The sequence below is a fragment of the Hylobates moloch genome, unplaced genomic scaffold (genome assembly GCF_009828535.3).
Source record: "Hylobates moloch isolate HMO894 unplaced genomic scaffold, HMol_V3 SCAFFOLD_3, whole genome shotgun sequence".
Lineage (NCBI taxonomy): Eukaryota > Metazoa > Chordata > Mammalia > Primates > Hylobatidae > Hylobates > Hylobates moloch.
In genome coordinates this window covers 64,985,499-65,001,820 of record NW_026652278.1, presented here as the reverse complement: position 1 = coordinate 65,001,820, position 16,322 = coordinate 64,985,499, and the positions used below count along the sequence as shown (strand labels likewise).

The 16,322-nt window shown below is 48.9% G+C and overlaps 1 pseudogene; it reads right to left on the bottom strand.

Moving 5' to 3' along the window:
• Nucleotides 1-680: 680 nt before the first annotated feature.
• On the bottom strand, nucleotides 681-1,564 carry LOC116478893 (large ribosomal subunit protein uL18-like; annotated as a pseudogene).
• Nucleotides 1,565-16,322: the final 14,758 nt, after the last annotated feature.

Genomic DNA, 16,322 nt, shown 5'->3' with positions numbered 1-16,322 from the left:
CCTTGCATAGCCACCTCTCCCATTGTACTAGCTGGAAAATGTGACCAATAGAATCTGACTGAAGTAATGGTATGTCATGTCCAAGATTAGCTTATAAAAAACAGTGTGGTTTCCACTTGGTCTTTCTCTCATTCTGTCTCATGGATCACTTACTCTGGGAGAAGCCAGCTGCCGTATATTGAGGACACTCAGGCTTTCAAGTGTCTCGAGAGGCCCACTTGGCACGGAACTGAGTCTTCCAGCCAATAGCCAGTGAGGAATGAAGGACTCCAACTAGCAGCCATATGAGTGAGCCCTCTTGGAAGTGGAGCCTCCCCCAGTTGAGATGACTGCAGCCCTGCCAATCAGCTTGACTGCAGCCTCACAAGAGAGCTTGAGTCAGAACCATCCATCTAAGCTGTGCCCAGATTCCTAAACCTCAGAAATGGTGACAAAATAAATGCTTGTTGCTTTAAACTACTAAGGTTTTGGGGCAACTTGTTACTAGGAACTAGTAAGACTGCCTTTTTTGTACGTGAAGTTCCATGAATGTTGGTGAAATATTGTCATATGATCTAATTTCCGCCAGTGGGACCTGAGGAGTAGCCCGACGGATGTTATTTATTTTTGTGTTTTTGTTGTTGTTGTTGCTGTCAATAAGTTTATTGTCTTTATATGAAAATTTCTCACAGAAAATTGGGTTAGCTCTCAGCAGCCCGCTCTTGAGCTCTGAAAAAGCTTGCCTTCTTTTGAGCTACCTGATCTTCTGAGCAAGGGACATTTTGGGGCAGTGCCACCTCTTCTTTTTAACTTCTTTCTTGGGCTTCTTCTCCCAGGCTGGATTCTCTCATATAGCACCATGAGCTGAGCTTTCTTATACATATCTTCCATCATGTCTGGGGTTATGTCGTTCTTTATGTATTGAGAGAACTATTCCTTGTGAGCATCTTCATCTTCCTCCATTAGGTAGCAAGAGCAATCTGCAACATTCTGGCCCATGATATGCTTCTGGTGTACTTCCGCATTAAATTCGTTGCTTTCAGAATCGTAACAAGGGAATCATTTGGTACTGTGAGGGATAGACAAGCCTCCATCCACACATCCCTTCAGTGCCCCCAAAACTTTATTGCAGTTCTAGCAAGGCCTGCATCCAAATAGCAGGTAAAGGCACCTGGCTGACCATCAATGCCTTCCACATTGTATTCATCTCCAGTCACCTCCACTTGGCGTTCACAGATCTTATCCATGCCAAACCTATTGAGAAGCCTGTGGGCCAGCAGCAGGCCAGTACAATATGTTGCAGCGTCATTTGTCAGGCCAACCTTCACGCCATATTTTGGCAGTTCATGTGCATATGCTGTGCAGACTATCATATCCCCTTCTAGATGGGAGTAAGCAATCTGACAAATGATATCACTGTTTGTTACACAAACTATCATCCTGTATTTGGGTGTGTCATGTTTATTTTTATCCTGTATCGCCAGTGTTTCTGAGCGTAACAATCAGTTTTACCCTATCATCATCTTCTAAATTTCACTTGGTACCTCTTAAAGTAGGACTTATTCTTAACAACTTTAACAAACCCTATCCTGTGGGACAGAGGCTCAACAGAGACCTGCAGGCCAAGCAGCACTCCTGGGTGTTTTGAGAAAGGTTTCTCTCTGATAAAAAGAGGAAGATGAGTGAAAGACTCTCCTTCTGCCTTCCAGCTTTTAAGCGTCATCATGCAGGTGTGATTTTTGGAGCTACACAATTTGCCATTCTGGAAAGTACATTTTCCCCCCATTATCCTCCTTGGATAAGGTAAGCATGGAAAATATGCCCTTCTTGGGGGCTGAGTAGTTTTCTCAAACTGTAGAATTTTGTAAGCCCAAGAGTTAAACCTTGAACAAAGGTTTAAGTCTAAGCGCCTGATTTTTGCGGGGAGGGGGAAGATGCAATATAACTAACTTTAAAATGTAACAGTCTTCTTATGTATTTGATTCTGGACAACTCCATATACCAGTAGCCTCATCCATAGTTTTAATTTTAAACATACATTTAAAATTTTCTGAACCTCTCTCTTGTCCACATTGACCTCTAGTTTCTTTCTTTTTTTTTTTTTTTGGAACAGAGTCTCGCTCTGTTGCCCCGCCTAGAGAGCAGTGGCACGATCTCAGCTCACTGCAAGCTCCACCTCCCGGGTTCACGCCATTCTCCTGCCTCAGCCCTCCCAAGGAGCTGGGACTACAGGCGCCCGCCACCACGCCTGGCTAATTTTTGTGTTTTTTAGTAGAGACTGGGTTTCACTGTGTTAGCCAGGATGGTCTCGATCTCCTGACCTCGTGATCCACCCGCCTCGGCCTCCCAAAGTGCTGGGAACTCTACTTTCTTTAAGCCAATAAGTTTTGGGGTACTTTGTTGTAAGTAACTTAAACCTATCAGACTTAGGTGTCAGCACATTTCCTCCAGTCTCTTTGCCTGAGTCAGCATGTCTAATAAAAAAGATTCATCTCTTAGTCCATTCACAATTTTCAATAATGGATATGACAATGATATCATCAATTTGATCTTTGCCACCAGGCTAAGATTTTTCTCTGGCTGCATTTCAAGTTTTTTGCTTCATCATTTGTTGTTAGCATTTTGACTTAATGTGCCTTGGTGTAGTTTTCTTTGTGTTTATCCTGACTGAAATTCATTGAGTGTCTTGGATCGATGGGATTATAGTTTTCATCAAATTTGGAAAATGTTTGGCCAATATTTTTTCAAAGATATAGTTTTTTGAGAGAGGCTCTTGCTCTGTCACCCAAGCTGGAGTGCAGTGGCATGATATCGGTTCACTGCAACCTCCACCTCCTAGGTTCAAGCAATTCTCCTGCCTCAGCCTCCTGAGTAGCTGAGATTACAGATGCCCACCACCATGCCCGGATAAGTTTTGTATTTTTAGTAGAGACGGGGTTTTGCCATGTTGGCCAGGCTGGTCTCGAACTCCTGACTTCAGGTGAACCGCCCACCTCGGCCTCCCAAAGTGCTGGGATTACAGGCTTGAGCCACCACACCTGGCCTGTTATCTTTCTTTAAAGAGTGTTGAGTTTTATTCCAGCAACTTATTTGAAGATTGGCTTGGTCCTTTCAAGACTTGTCTTTAAACTTAGGATGTGTCTAGGATAGCCTTCACTCTAGGACGGAGGCTTGTTAGTTTAGCTCTACTCCTACAGTGCAGGCTTTCTGAGTTTTCCACTAAATATTCTGAGGGCTCAATGAGGTCTCTCCACTCTGGTTGGCCTGAACTTGAACATCTCCCAACTCTGAGCACAGAATATTGTTCAGCTTACAACTCCCAAATAAGTACTCTTTCTCCAATATTTGTTCTTTGTCCAGCTTCATGGAATCTCATCCTACTCATGTACACCTAATTTTTAGCCAAAGACTCAAAGTGCCTCCTATGCCGTTTCTGAAGCTCTTTCTCTGCATATGTCTCTTCAGTATTCTGCTCCGCAAATTCCAGCTGCACAGTTCTTGGAATTGTGATCTCTGACTCCTCAAAACAGTGAGGCTTCTGTGCTCTGCTCTCCTTCCTCGTCCTAGAGCCATGGTCTGCTAATTGCCTCTAGGCAAAAAGTCAGGTTGATCACAGAGTTCATCTTATTTGTTTACTTTCTCTCAGGGAACACAGTCCCATTCTGAGGGTTAGTCAATGTCTGAAAACAGCTGTTTCATATATTTTATCCAGTGTTCTACTTGTTTACGGTGGGTGACGGCTAGTCCCAGTATCTGTTATTCCATCATTGTCCACAGCAGAAGTCCGCACAGGATAAGTCTAAATCAGCCTTAGGGTTAGGAAGCAGTTGCCTCTTCCAACCCCGCAAGCACTAACTAGTGGACATTTAATTCCCTTTTCAATTCTGCTTCTTAACAGGCCAATTATTTTCTGAGCCTATTCCTTTCTTGTATATTACTAAACACAGCCAAAGACAGGCATGTGTTTGTGAACAAATTGTTTCCTAATCTCTTCCCCTGGGGCTAGCCATCCTTTGGGTATGTCATCTGCCTTCTATGTTATCACAAGGCATATGCTTATGGATGAACTGAGATGGCAGGGTTGAAATAGGTAAAGATTTGGGTCTCCAGTGTCATATTGAGATGACGAAGAAGCTACTTCCAAATGGATTAAGCACCTACTACCAAATATATTCAAATGAAATAAATAAATAAATGATCTTACTGTTTGAGCAACTTTTGAGTGTGTTCTGTTCCTCACAGCCTACATCACCTTGATGAACACATAGATGGGCCCATCCCCTTCTGTTCTTCCTAAAGCTCATGCCTCTCAGGTCTTAACTCCAGCCTGCATCTTCCTCCATAGGGGTGAGTCGAGATATTCACCTGCTGGCTGGTCATCGCCACTGGAAGTCCCACCCGCAGCGTCCTCCAACCCCACATCCAAAATGGATCCTAGTTTTCCCCTCCTAAACTTCCTTCACCCAGAATTCTTCATCTCAGTCAAGGGTAGCCCCTTCCACTCATGCTGTAAGTCTGGCTTTCATCCTAAGATTCTCCCTCTTTCTCCTCTCCTCGTATCCGAAAACCACCAAGACCTACTATTTTAGCTCCCTAGGTCTTTTTCAAATACATCCCCTTCTCTCCATTCTCCCCAACCACCTCCCTGGGACAGTCTCCTGACATTTATCGCCTACTCCCAGCTGATCCCCCAGCTTCCATGCATCCTTCATGCCACTTCTGCACCAGCACCTTTTCTAAAACACAAAATTATCTATATCTCTCCCCTGCTTAGAACCTTTCATGTTTTCATGATGAAGTCCAAACTCTTACCAAGGCTTACAGGCCTCCAGGGTCTGGCTTTTGCTGACCGCTCCAGACCCAACATTTGCCACTACCCGTCTTCACGTTACATCCCATCAACTCCAATTTGGGAGTGTTTTCTTGATTCATCCCATTTTTTCTCCCCTTTGGGCCTTTCTGCATGTTACGACTGTTGTACAAGTTATCTCTCTGCCGGCTCCATCCTACCCTCCCCCCACCGCTTTTCTCCTGTAAGTATCTATTATTCCTCCAAAAGCATGAGCTCCTATTTTCCTCCTCCTAGAAGCCTTCCCTGGTGACCCCACCCTCCAACCTTGTTCAGTTCTCCTCTTCTGTGTTCTGGTAATACTCCATGCACAGGGCTCTTGCTGTAGTGACCACTCTGCTTGATACTCATGGGAATGTGTCTATCTCCCTCTCAGACTGAGCTCCTTAAGGGCAGACACTGAGACTGACTTAACCTTGTACCCCAGCCTCTGGCCTGTGGTGGCTGCCCAGTAAAATGTTGAATGAATGAATGAATCCGCAATCAATCTCTTCCAGCAGGTCCCCTACAGACCATTGCTGTGGAGTCCCTCGTGGTTAGTTCACTCGAGTAAGTGGATTAACTTAAAAATAATAAAAACTGTGTTTTGGTAAAATCATTTTTCCACCAGCCCTTTCCTTCAATTAGTACCATCAGGGAAGAGAGTGTATTTGTGGTAAGGTTTCCATAGCACTTCTCTCAGAAGGGGGATTATATTGCCAGAAGCAGAAGCCGTGGCTTTAGGAGGAAAAAATGTGGAAAGAGCATGACATGGACCTGAGAAGTCTCTGAAACATGTGTCTAGGCCATGACAATCAGCAGGGACAAGAACCACGCAGGGGGGTGACTGTGGATGTGGGTGGCATCGTTGGTATCTGATAGGCCCTTCTCCTCTAATTGCCATACTTACCAAAATGTTACCGTTAGAGGGGCACTCCTTTTAACCACCCATCACCCTTTCCTGTGGAACTCTTGCAAGCCAAATTTCCTGTGGAAGGAAGTCCCTCTCTCCTTCCGGGGATTGCTTTCTTCTGCCTGGAAAGCGTCCACCCCCCGCCCCCGTCTACCCCAGGTTTTCTTGTTCTTTCAAATGTAGGTGAAATCCCTTCCTGCCCATGAAGCCTCCCTGGATCTCTCTTTTAAGATGGTGGGTTTCTCGGAAGCAGAAACCACATCTCATTCAGCACTGGCTCCAGGTGCTCCTACAGAGCCTGGCCTGTGGTAGGTGTTGAACAAATAACCCGAAGGAACTCCATGCGCAGCCATTTCTCCGTCCTCACATTCCGATGCTTCCATTAATGCTGGTGATTGCTTATGCCTTGTGAAGGTCTTTGGTTGCTCTAAGGAGACATTTCTTCTGATGTGGCTTTTTGATGCTTCCTGAACATAGGCTAGGTTTCCCATCTGGGTGGACAACTCTGAGAAGGCAAGGGCCATGCCTTAGCCTTCTTGGACTGCCCCTGTAGGTGGGGGACTGGGAGGCCCCTTGGCGACAGATGTTTCCCAGCTTGAATCAGATCGTGAGGAGAAAACTTCTAGCATATGGCATGTGGGATACCATTTGTACGCTTATCCTAGACCCCACTGGTGATAGGGCAGACCTGCTCCTGGGTAACTTAGCGAGTAGGTGATGGGATTTTCATCAGCCATGAGCTCAGCAGAGCCCAGTGGCCTGGGGGGTTGTTTCTCTCTGGACTGATGATCAGTTCATAAGGGGCTCAAGCAAAGTCATAGGTCAACCATTGTTGGCCTGTGCCAGAGTGATGGGAATTTCCTGCTCTTGGGTTGTCAGGTGTGTCTCAGGGCCCATGTGGCTCCTGGACCCCCAAACATTATTTCTCAATGAAGCCTCCTGCCAAGGCAGCTCACTTGACTCTTCTTGGGCAACCTTCCCGTAATTGGGTTCCAAACTTTCCCCAACCTCTGATCTTAGACTCTGGGGAAATCTCACCCTATCTTAAACCCTATCTTAAACCCTCTCTTCACTTCTATCACCTGACAACCTTCCCAGAAATTGAAAAACTCATCTCTTTTGCTTGATGATAAGGAGGGCCTAATACTCAACTCTCGAATCCTCAAATGAGGAATCATTTTCATGCAGTAGATTGGATGATTGGCACCGATCTTCACTGGCCTCGCCAGCCAGGCGTTGCCACAGCATCATCGTGATGGAGTCTGTGTCTCTGCTTCTTGACTCTGGGCAGAAGTGAAAATTTACCAGCTCCTTGGGAAGCTTCCTGTGTGCCTGCTTTCCTCTTCTGCTTCTATAGCTGCCATGAGAGGAGCATGTCCTAGCTACTTCCTTGTCCTGGGAGGATGAGAGACACAGTGTCTCTGGGAGCAGAATATCACCAGCTGACCCAGAGACCTGCAACAAGAAGCAGTCTGAGGCATAGCCTCTTTGCCAAGCCCAGCCTGGATTAGCTGAGCCACAGCCAACCTCCTTGAGAATAACTGATTGTTGTGTTAAGCCACTGAGTTTGGGATCATTTGTTATGCAGCATTAATGAGGCACTAGCTAGCTGATATACCTATCCTGCCAGAAGACCGGGGTAAAGCAGTTAGCAGGTACACAGCAGGGGTTGAGGGCTTAGTATTTGGTTATCAGTTGAAGCTTCCTGGCAGGCATCATTAAAGAATACTAGAGTATCGGCCCTGGAGGAGCCTCTAAAGGAATGTTGGCTGCAGAGACAGTCCCAGAGTGGAGCTTTGACTTGTCCCAGGCTACGTGGGGGATTTGTGCAGAGCCTACACTAGCACTCAGGGCTAGTGGCTCCTCAAGACAGTAAGCTAACTCTCCACTTCCTATGGACCAGGCTGATGATAACCATGTCTCCCTCTGCTTCCTCCTTGGCCATATGTGCAAGTTTCATGTCATCAAGCTGGAATTTTGACAAATGTGAGGTGGTGGCAAGGGAGAAGGAGCAGGGAAAAGGTTTGGCCAGAGACAAGACTCCAGGTGCAAGAGGGGATGTTTTGTCTGTACCCACATTTCCCTTGGGTGCCAAATGTCCTGTGATGGGATCCCCAGCCCAGAGCCCAGGCTTCGGGCCAGCTTCCGCAGTCTCCTCTTGGGAGGGAAGCTTGTGCTCAGGTGCCAGAGGCACAATGACTGCCTCACCTGTCACCACTAATGTCTGGCTTCCTCCCATCTCCCAGGAGCCTAGCACAGACAGCCATGGGGATGGACCAGAGGGAGGCTGGGAGAGGAGGGGACTAGAGCTCCAGGAAGGGAGCTGCTGCTCCTTGATGTTTGTGCCTTGCTGATGTCACTCCTGGCTCCAGGGCCTGACGAGACACCTTTGCACACTCCAGACTTCCTTGGCTCAGAGTGGAATCAGCTTCTGAGACTCTTACGGGGGAGGGGCAGAGCCCATCAATCTCCCCACTGTGCTGGGAGCTGGAGAAGAAGAGGGGCCTGGGATATGGATTTAAGGGGTTCTTTGAGTCCATTCTACCAGAAACTCTGGGCAAAACAGAGTGAAAAAGGCACCAATTGGGGAGTCAGCAGACTGGGATTTTGACCCTAATGTTGCATTTTATTAGCAACCAATGTGACCTTTGGCAGGCTGCTCCCCATATCTGGGCGTCAGTCTTCCATTTTGTAGAATGGCCATAATAGAATAACTGCTTTGGAGGGTGCCTTTAGGCCTGATGTCCAGTGATGGCATTGGGGCTGGAATATTTCCTCTATTCTGATGGGAAAATAATAGCTCCTATTTATCCAGCCCTCAATATGTGCCAGGTACTGAACTAAGCCCTTGTACATATTAGCTCTGTTCAGGCTCACAGCAATTCTATGAGGGAAGTATTCTTATTGTCCTCATTTTACAGATGAGGAGACTAAGACTCAGCAAGGCTCAGTAACTCACTTATGGCCACACAACTTGATGAGAAGCCATGGTTTCAGACAAGGCTGTCTGACTCCACAGCCTGCCCTCCTAACCTCTCTGTTGTGCTCTAGTGAGAAAGCTCTTTCTCTGGTCTCTTCCTTCCAAGATCCCATGCTCCTTCCAAGACCCCCCCTCCCTGTATACTTCCACAATCAAAAAAAACCTCCAGGCTTTAGGCTGGAAGAACTCAAGATGTCTGAAAGAAATCCCTTCAACAATGGAGATAAACGAAATCTAACCCATCATCCTCTCTATACTGGCCTCCCCCATGAGGCCAGTCCCACCTCAGTGCGTGATGCTAGGAGAGATGGAAGGTGGTCCCTGCCATCAGGATGACATGCTGACAGCCTGGCTGGGAACCTAAGACTGACCCCGGGCAATATGGTTCCTCACCCAGCTTTGGACTTGAGGGGCCCAGCACAGTGCCTGACATGCAGTAGGTGCCCAGTGAGTGCTTGTTGATTGCACTTTGGTGAGATGGAATAAGCAGCTATGGGCTACGGCTGGCAAAGGTGCAGCATTGCTCTCTCTAGGCTGGAAACCTTTGCTTTGCACCTCTGAGTTGCCATAGCTCAGGAAACCGGGAGAACCCGACACCCTGGAGAGGAAATGCCTCTGGGCATCCAGCTCACTGAAGATGAGCCACGAGTGTGAGAGGAGATCTTCTCACCAGCACCCCTTTCCTGGAAAACCCTCTACTTTCTCCCTCGAGGTCAACAGGCCGTTTGCACCCATGATCCCTTAATGAGCTGACCATGAAGTCTGAAGGTCTGGGTGCACAACGCTAAAATGCTGCTTGGAAAGGGGAGGCACGGCGTGGAGAAATGGGTGGATGTCCAAGCCGTTCTTCCTGAATTGGGCTTGACTGTCCTTTAGGGTCAAGAAAACCCCTTTGATTTCATAGTCCAGGCATGGCAGGGACAGGGTCACAGAGACCAACCACTGTTTGATATGATTGGCTAGAGATGGGGACACAGCACCAACCTCACCACCACTAATGAGCTGCATGACCTTTCCTGCCCATCAGAAACAGGAAGTCAAGGCCCTATGTCGCTCTGGAAGCTGTGAACTCAAATGTGACAAAATAGGAGAATTGCTAGGAGAAGAAGCCAAGTGCTGCATAGAGGCTGGGCAGGACTGGGACAGCTGGTTCTGAGGAGGCTTGCCCTGAGAATCCCAAACATATGCCCTCGGGTAAGACATGGAGCCTCCCTAAGCCTCTGTTCCCATTTCTTCATTTGTTGGTTCATCCATTCATTCAATAGCAAGTCACTAGTGACTCAGACAAGGGCACATTTGCTATACCAATCTGGGCAGCAGGGAGGCTGTGGGGTGCCCATGTGGTATTCTGCTGTGTGATCTTGGTCAGGTCACTTCCCATCTGTAAGCCTTACAACCTCCCAGCGTTGCAGGGTCATAAGGCCCTGGAATAAGCCCACCTGTGCTGCAAACAACCTGCTTCCAGAGGCTGCGTAGTGTGGTGGGAAAGGCAAGCTCTCTGGAAGCGGCAGGTGCGATCTCTCTCCCAGCACTCCCTCTTGCTCCAGCTGGTTCTGAGTGTCCATTCTGTCTCTGGGGGTTGTGAGAATTCCTTTACTGCAGGAACAGCACTTGGGAGGTACCTGGTACCTAGTCAGTGCTTGATAAGACTTAGCTCTGTCTTTCACAGAATTCGCTCTGATACACTTGCTGAGCTCTGGTTTATGTTGGTCTTACAAAGCCTTGGTTTCATTCAGGGCGGTGTTGGCCCACCCTGAGTCTGAGGATGCTGTGTCCAGCTCCTCCTCTGCCTTTTCTGGATCTTCCCCCTCATGCAACCCCCAACCTCCATGAAAGTGAGGCCCTTGCTCTGTGAAATGCAGCGTCCTCATGCTCTGTGTCTTCTCATTCAAACCTGCCGTTGGAAAAGGGCTGGATGACTCATTTATATCAAAGAGTAAATGACTGATATGACTGGGGCTTTTTCCTTGCAGGGGGGCTACATTTTGGAAGAAAACAAAGCCATAAATGGGCTGAGTGATTATGACAGTCCTTTGGGCATCGATGTGCAAAGGAGAGCTCTTTGTGGGTTGGAGGGACCTATCTAGAGGGGGCCCAAGAGTCCTGGGACACCAAGGCTCTTGCTGCAAATCGGCACAGCAGGGTGTCCTGGCAGTGACTCACCCTGGCAGGAATGCGGTGAGCTCCAGGCGGCCTCAGCCCTCCCCTCTGGCCTCTCTTGGACCTTCCTTCTGGTAGTACATCTGGACCCCAAGAGGCAGCTGTTTCGGGGGCTCCACGGAACACACAGACCTTCCCTGACTCAGCCCAGTTCCCACCCCCACTGGTCTTGAAGCTCCATTTGTCCCTTTGCTCAGATCCCAGCTTCTAGAAGTTTCCTGGGGTTTGGGAACAAGATGGCCTGATTCGTTCTAAGAGTGTTTTTGTTTATATTCCCTGGTTCTTTCTACTCTTGGGGGAAAGAAAGAAAATAAAAGAAAAAAGAGGGAGGGAGGGAGGGAGGAAGGGAAGAAAGGGAGGAGAGAAACTTGTGCCTTGACCAAAGAATTGAAATGGGATTTTCCCCCTTTTTCCTTCTTCATTTTTCTCCCCAGCAGCAAACTACCAGACTTGGAAATGGAAGAGTGGGGATGCTTTTGGCTTCCGGATGAGCCAAGGATGGCAGCTCTGTCTGGTGAGAGAGAGGGCCACCAGACCTCAGGGGCAAGACCTGGGCTTCCTGTCCTTCACCCCAGGGGAGCGTTTCGGGGGACAAGCTGACAAGGCCAGGAAGCGTCAGCATGTGGATCTTCCCGGACCCCTCACCCACCACGCCTAAGCGTTTCATCACCTCCTTGCTCTCACATCTCACTTTTCATTCCATGCTGCACTCCCAAAATCAGAGAAGACGAGGAAGAAGAAAAGGACAGGATGCCCACCACAGCCCCCGTTCCATTTTCTTCTCACCCTGCATTATTCTCTGACATCGTGTTGTTGGTTTATTTGTGTGTTCCTGTCTCCCCTCACCAGAACGTGACCCCAAGAGGGAGAGATGGGGTCTTTCTCATGCACATGGTCGCCACAGCACCCATGGCCCAGCTCTGAGACTCAGTGGATTCCAGGAGAGCGAGAGGAGGTCAGTTTACTCCTCACCCTCAGCCTGCTGCAGCCACCAGCAGCCCTGGAAGCTCCAGTCTCCAGATTCCCTGCCCACACGTGCACCATATGCACTCACGTGCACACACCCACATCATTGTGTGCACATTCACACACACACATGCACATTCACACAGATGCATGTGCGCCCTCACACACACATTCACATGCACACACATACACACATGTCCACGTGTACACTCCCATGCACACGCTCACAGGACCATGTTGAGAGGGGCTCTATGTCTCAGAGCCTCAGAGAAGAGCGAGGGAACTCGAGGCCAGAGCCCTCAGCCCCCGGCCTTTGCCTGAAGAAGAGGAGAGTGACTCAATTCTGCCTTCCTTGGGGTCTCTTAGCTCAAGGACAGAAGGTGCAGAGCCACCTGAGCTTCCAGGCCCCTCCTGAGAGCCTGACCAGCCGGAGGCCGAGGACGTGAGAGGCGGTGGTGGTGTAACTCTGTTTCTGCCTCACAGAACTTTGGCAGCCAGACCAGACTGGGGGATGTACCCCAACATGGAGGGCTGGGCTGGGCAGGGCAGGGGAGCCAGGAAGCCTCCCTGGTGCTGTCAGCTTCCTGGCCCACCTCTTGCTGCCCTTGGCTGGGAGAATGACATTGTTTGGAGGAGAAAGCGGGGTCTCTGCCAGAGCTTGTCTGGCTGAGCTAGGCTCGGCCTGGGTCCTCAGGAGCCCCTGGCCAAGAGGTGTCTGAGCAGTAGCAGCTCCCACCACGAGGGTGTGAGAGAGACTGGAAGAGCCCTGCTACCTGCTACCTGCTACCTGCTCCTTCCCAGCCATCCTCTGCATAGCTCACCTCTCCTTTCCCAGACTGAGCTGACCATACCCGCTTCAATGTCCTTGCTTCAATGGCTCCATCGTAGCTCCCAGCTCACTGAGTGTCCAACACTTCCCATGAGTTATTGCAAATCCTTGCAAGGGGTTGTTTTACAGGTAGGGAAACTGAGGCTTAGAGATGTTATGTCATGTGTCCAGAGTTGCACAGCTAGTGAATGGTGGATCTGGGATTCAAAACGGAATTGGTGATGCCCCTGGGTTTATTCTCCATGCTTTGTATTAATGCCACCTCCCCTGCAAAAGTTTATGCCTGGCACTAACTGGAGACTTTGCTACCTTGCCCTGTGCTACCCCTTCTCCCAGCACAAGCTGAGAAGAGAATATGGGAGAAGCACCCACTCATGCCCCATCACAGCCACACTGGGCCCAGAAGGCAGGCATGCTCCTTGGGTCCCAGAAAGCATCCCTATATTGTCTCTTATCCAACTGGACAGCAAGGTCCTGAAAGATCATCTTTTCAGATTTCTCTTAGGTTTCCTGGCCCTGGAAAACACTGCTACTCAAGTAAACACAGCCCACCATTGCCAAAGGGCCTCCTGCCTGGATGCCACCAATCCCCTCCTCGTATTATAAAAATTAGTGGACATAGTCCATGGCAAGCTCGCGGACACTGTCCAGCACAAAATGCCCTCTAAGAAAATGCTCCTCATCACTTTCATCAAATGACAAGGTGGGGCAGTGGAAAGAAGGCCAGCTTCCAACCCCAGATTTCTCAGTTAGTGGCTAAGCCTCAGCTTCCCCCTTTTAAAATAAGGTGGATACTCCTGAGCACCCATTCAGCCATGTGCTTCGGCATCCTCTGAGGTGACCAAGGCCTGAACCCTCAGATAACATGTGTTCCAGCCTCTGTGAGCATCTGCTTTCCCATGTCAATGTTTTTCACACATGCTTTCCTCATCTCCACAAAGGAAGAGGGAAAGCAGGGACCAGAAGTTCCCACTGACAAGCAATGCCAAACACCCAGAGAGGTTATGTGACCTGCCCAAAGCCACACAGCAGACTCAACACTGGAGCCCAGCTTTCCTTTCATTGTCTTCCAAGGGCCACAGTGACTCAAGCTGGACAGTGGGAGCAGAAGCCATGGGGGAGCAGAGTGGAACAAAGCTAGGGATGGGAGCGATGTTGGACGGCTGAACATCATCCCTGCCCCCTTTCCCACGGGGCTGTGGGGGTTTGCCAGCTATTCCAGGGGTTGAGAGAAAGGCGGGCAGCAGAAGAGGCCCTGGATCTGAAGCCGGCCTTTCACCACGAGCAGTAAGCAGAGAGTGCCTAATGACTCCAAGCTGTCCTGGAACGTTCTCTTGGCCCTGGGGAGCTGCTGGGGGAGTCTGGCTGCTGTGCACAGCAGCTGTGTGAGCTGCCTGCCGGCAGCAAGTCCAGCCACCAGAGACCACCAGTGACCACAACCAGGGGCCACCGGCAGATGGGGCCAGGGGAGGGCAGCTCCTTCTTTTCTCGACTTGGGATCTAGGGTTAGCCGGGTTAGCAAGGAGCAGGGCTGTGTGGCCAAGCGGGCTCAGGCCCTGGCTCTTCCTCCCTTCCTGTGAGCTGATAGAAAGGGCCCAGCTTAGGGCCAGGACACTGAGCATACTTCTCCCCACCACCACCAGGCAGACCTCGGGACCCACGCAGGACCGGCCCAGGCCACAATGAGCCAGACTTCTGTCTGTGAATGCCTCTCCCCACGCCTTCCTCCCATCAGCAGCTGAGCACTTAGGCCTAGGTGCTCAATCCAAGCTCCGCCTTTATGAACTGTGAGATCTTAAGCAACTTACTTAACCTCTCTGTGCACATTACTTAACCTCTGAAGTAAATACCTACCTCACAGGGTTATTGTGAGGATTAAATGAGTAAAGCCTCAACCGAATCCCAGCATAAGGTACCAGAAAAATGATGGCTCTTGTTGATCTTAGGTTAATTGAAGTCAAAGCCTTTGCCTGTGTGGATGTGTGGAGGGCCACCAGGGTGCCATGACAGAGCCATTCTCCTACTGGCCTCAGCAGTCTCGTTTTTTTTTTTTTTTTTTTTTTTGAGATGGAGTTTCGCTCTTGTTGCCCAGGCTGGAGTGCAATGGTGTGATCTCAGCTCACTGCAACCTCCACCTTCCGGGTTCAAGTGATTCTCCTGTCTCAGCCTCCCAAGTAGCTGGGATTACAGGCATGCACCACCACGTCTGGCTAAGTTTTAGTATTTTTAGTATTTTCTGTATTTTTAGTAGAGATTGGGTTTCACCATGTTGGTCAGGCTGGTCTCGAACTTCTGACCTCAGCTGATCAACCCACCTCGGCCCCCTACGTGCTCGGATTACAGGCGTGAGCCACCGTGCCCGGCCGGCAGTCTCCTTTTGCTCTGTGGCACTGGGGCGCCATGAGAAGCCGATAGAAGCCCATGCAGCCCAGACTTGGCCAAACTGCTCTTTGAAGTCCAATGACATGAAACATAATGATCATAACACCAGCTAGCAATCGTCAGGTGTCCTCTGTGACCCCCATGTGCTGAAAGTTTTATGTGGATTAATTTAAATGAACTCAAAACAACCCTAAGATGTTGCTACATTTATAATTCCCACTTTACAGTTGAGGAAACTGAGCCCTAGAGAGGCTAAGTAACTTGTTCTAAACTAGAGGCAGACTTGGGAGTCCAATCCTGGCCATCTGTCGCCAGAACCACAAACATTTCCTTAGGCTCATTTATAATGACATCTGTTATTATATGCTTGCATCATGTTTCATAAATATCTGTTTACCCCATTAGATTACAAGTTCCCTGTGTGTGGACACCTGGTCGACCTTTCTCACTGCTGTGTCTCCGTGAGCCTGGTACACACAGGTACCTGTGGCAGATGCTGCTGGTGTCCGGCTCCTCAGAACTTCTAGCAGCTTGTGTCTTTGCCTGAGGATTCTCTGTGACTGCTGGAGCCTGCCCTGCCCATGTGGCAGCCCAGAAGTGCCAGGGAATCAGTTGCCCCACAGAAGTAGCCCTCAAACCGTAACTGTTGGGAATTGGCAGATAAACACCCCAGGTCCCTTGTCCCTTGAGGAAGATAACTATGAGGCATGCTATGAAATTGTGAAATAATAAGAAATATATAGTTTTGGCTTCATTCCAGCTTCTGGACAGAGCCCCTAAAACCTTTGTAATTTCTTAAGTGATAGGGGTGCTAGGAACATTTTTTACTCTAATAATCTAGGAGCATCTTTTATTCTAATATTTATTCTAATACACTAATAAAATATTTTATTCGAATATTCTAATCTGTGTCAGTTCCTGACACAGAGCTCCTAAATCCTTCAGAATTTCCTGGGGCTAGAAGCATTTTTGTTCCAGTGAGGCCATTCTTGATGGGCTCCTGGATAACTTCAGGATGGGGGGTGGTCACCAGAAAGACACAGCTATGATTAGAATCTTGGAAATTTCTTTTTTTTTTTTTTTTTTTTTTGAGACAGAGTCTCACTCTGTCTCCCAGGCTGAAATGCAGTGGTGCGATCTCAGCTCACTACAAGCTCCGCCTCCTGGGTTCACGCCATTCTCCTGCCTCAGCCTCCCTAGTAGCTGGGACTTACAGGCACCCGCCACCACGTGCAGCTAATTTTTGTATTTTCAGTAGAGATGGGGTTTCACCATGTTAACCAGG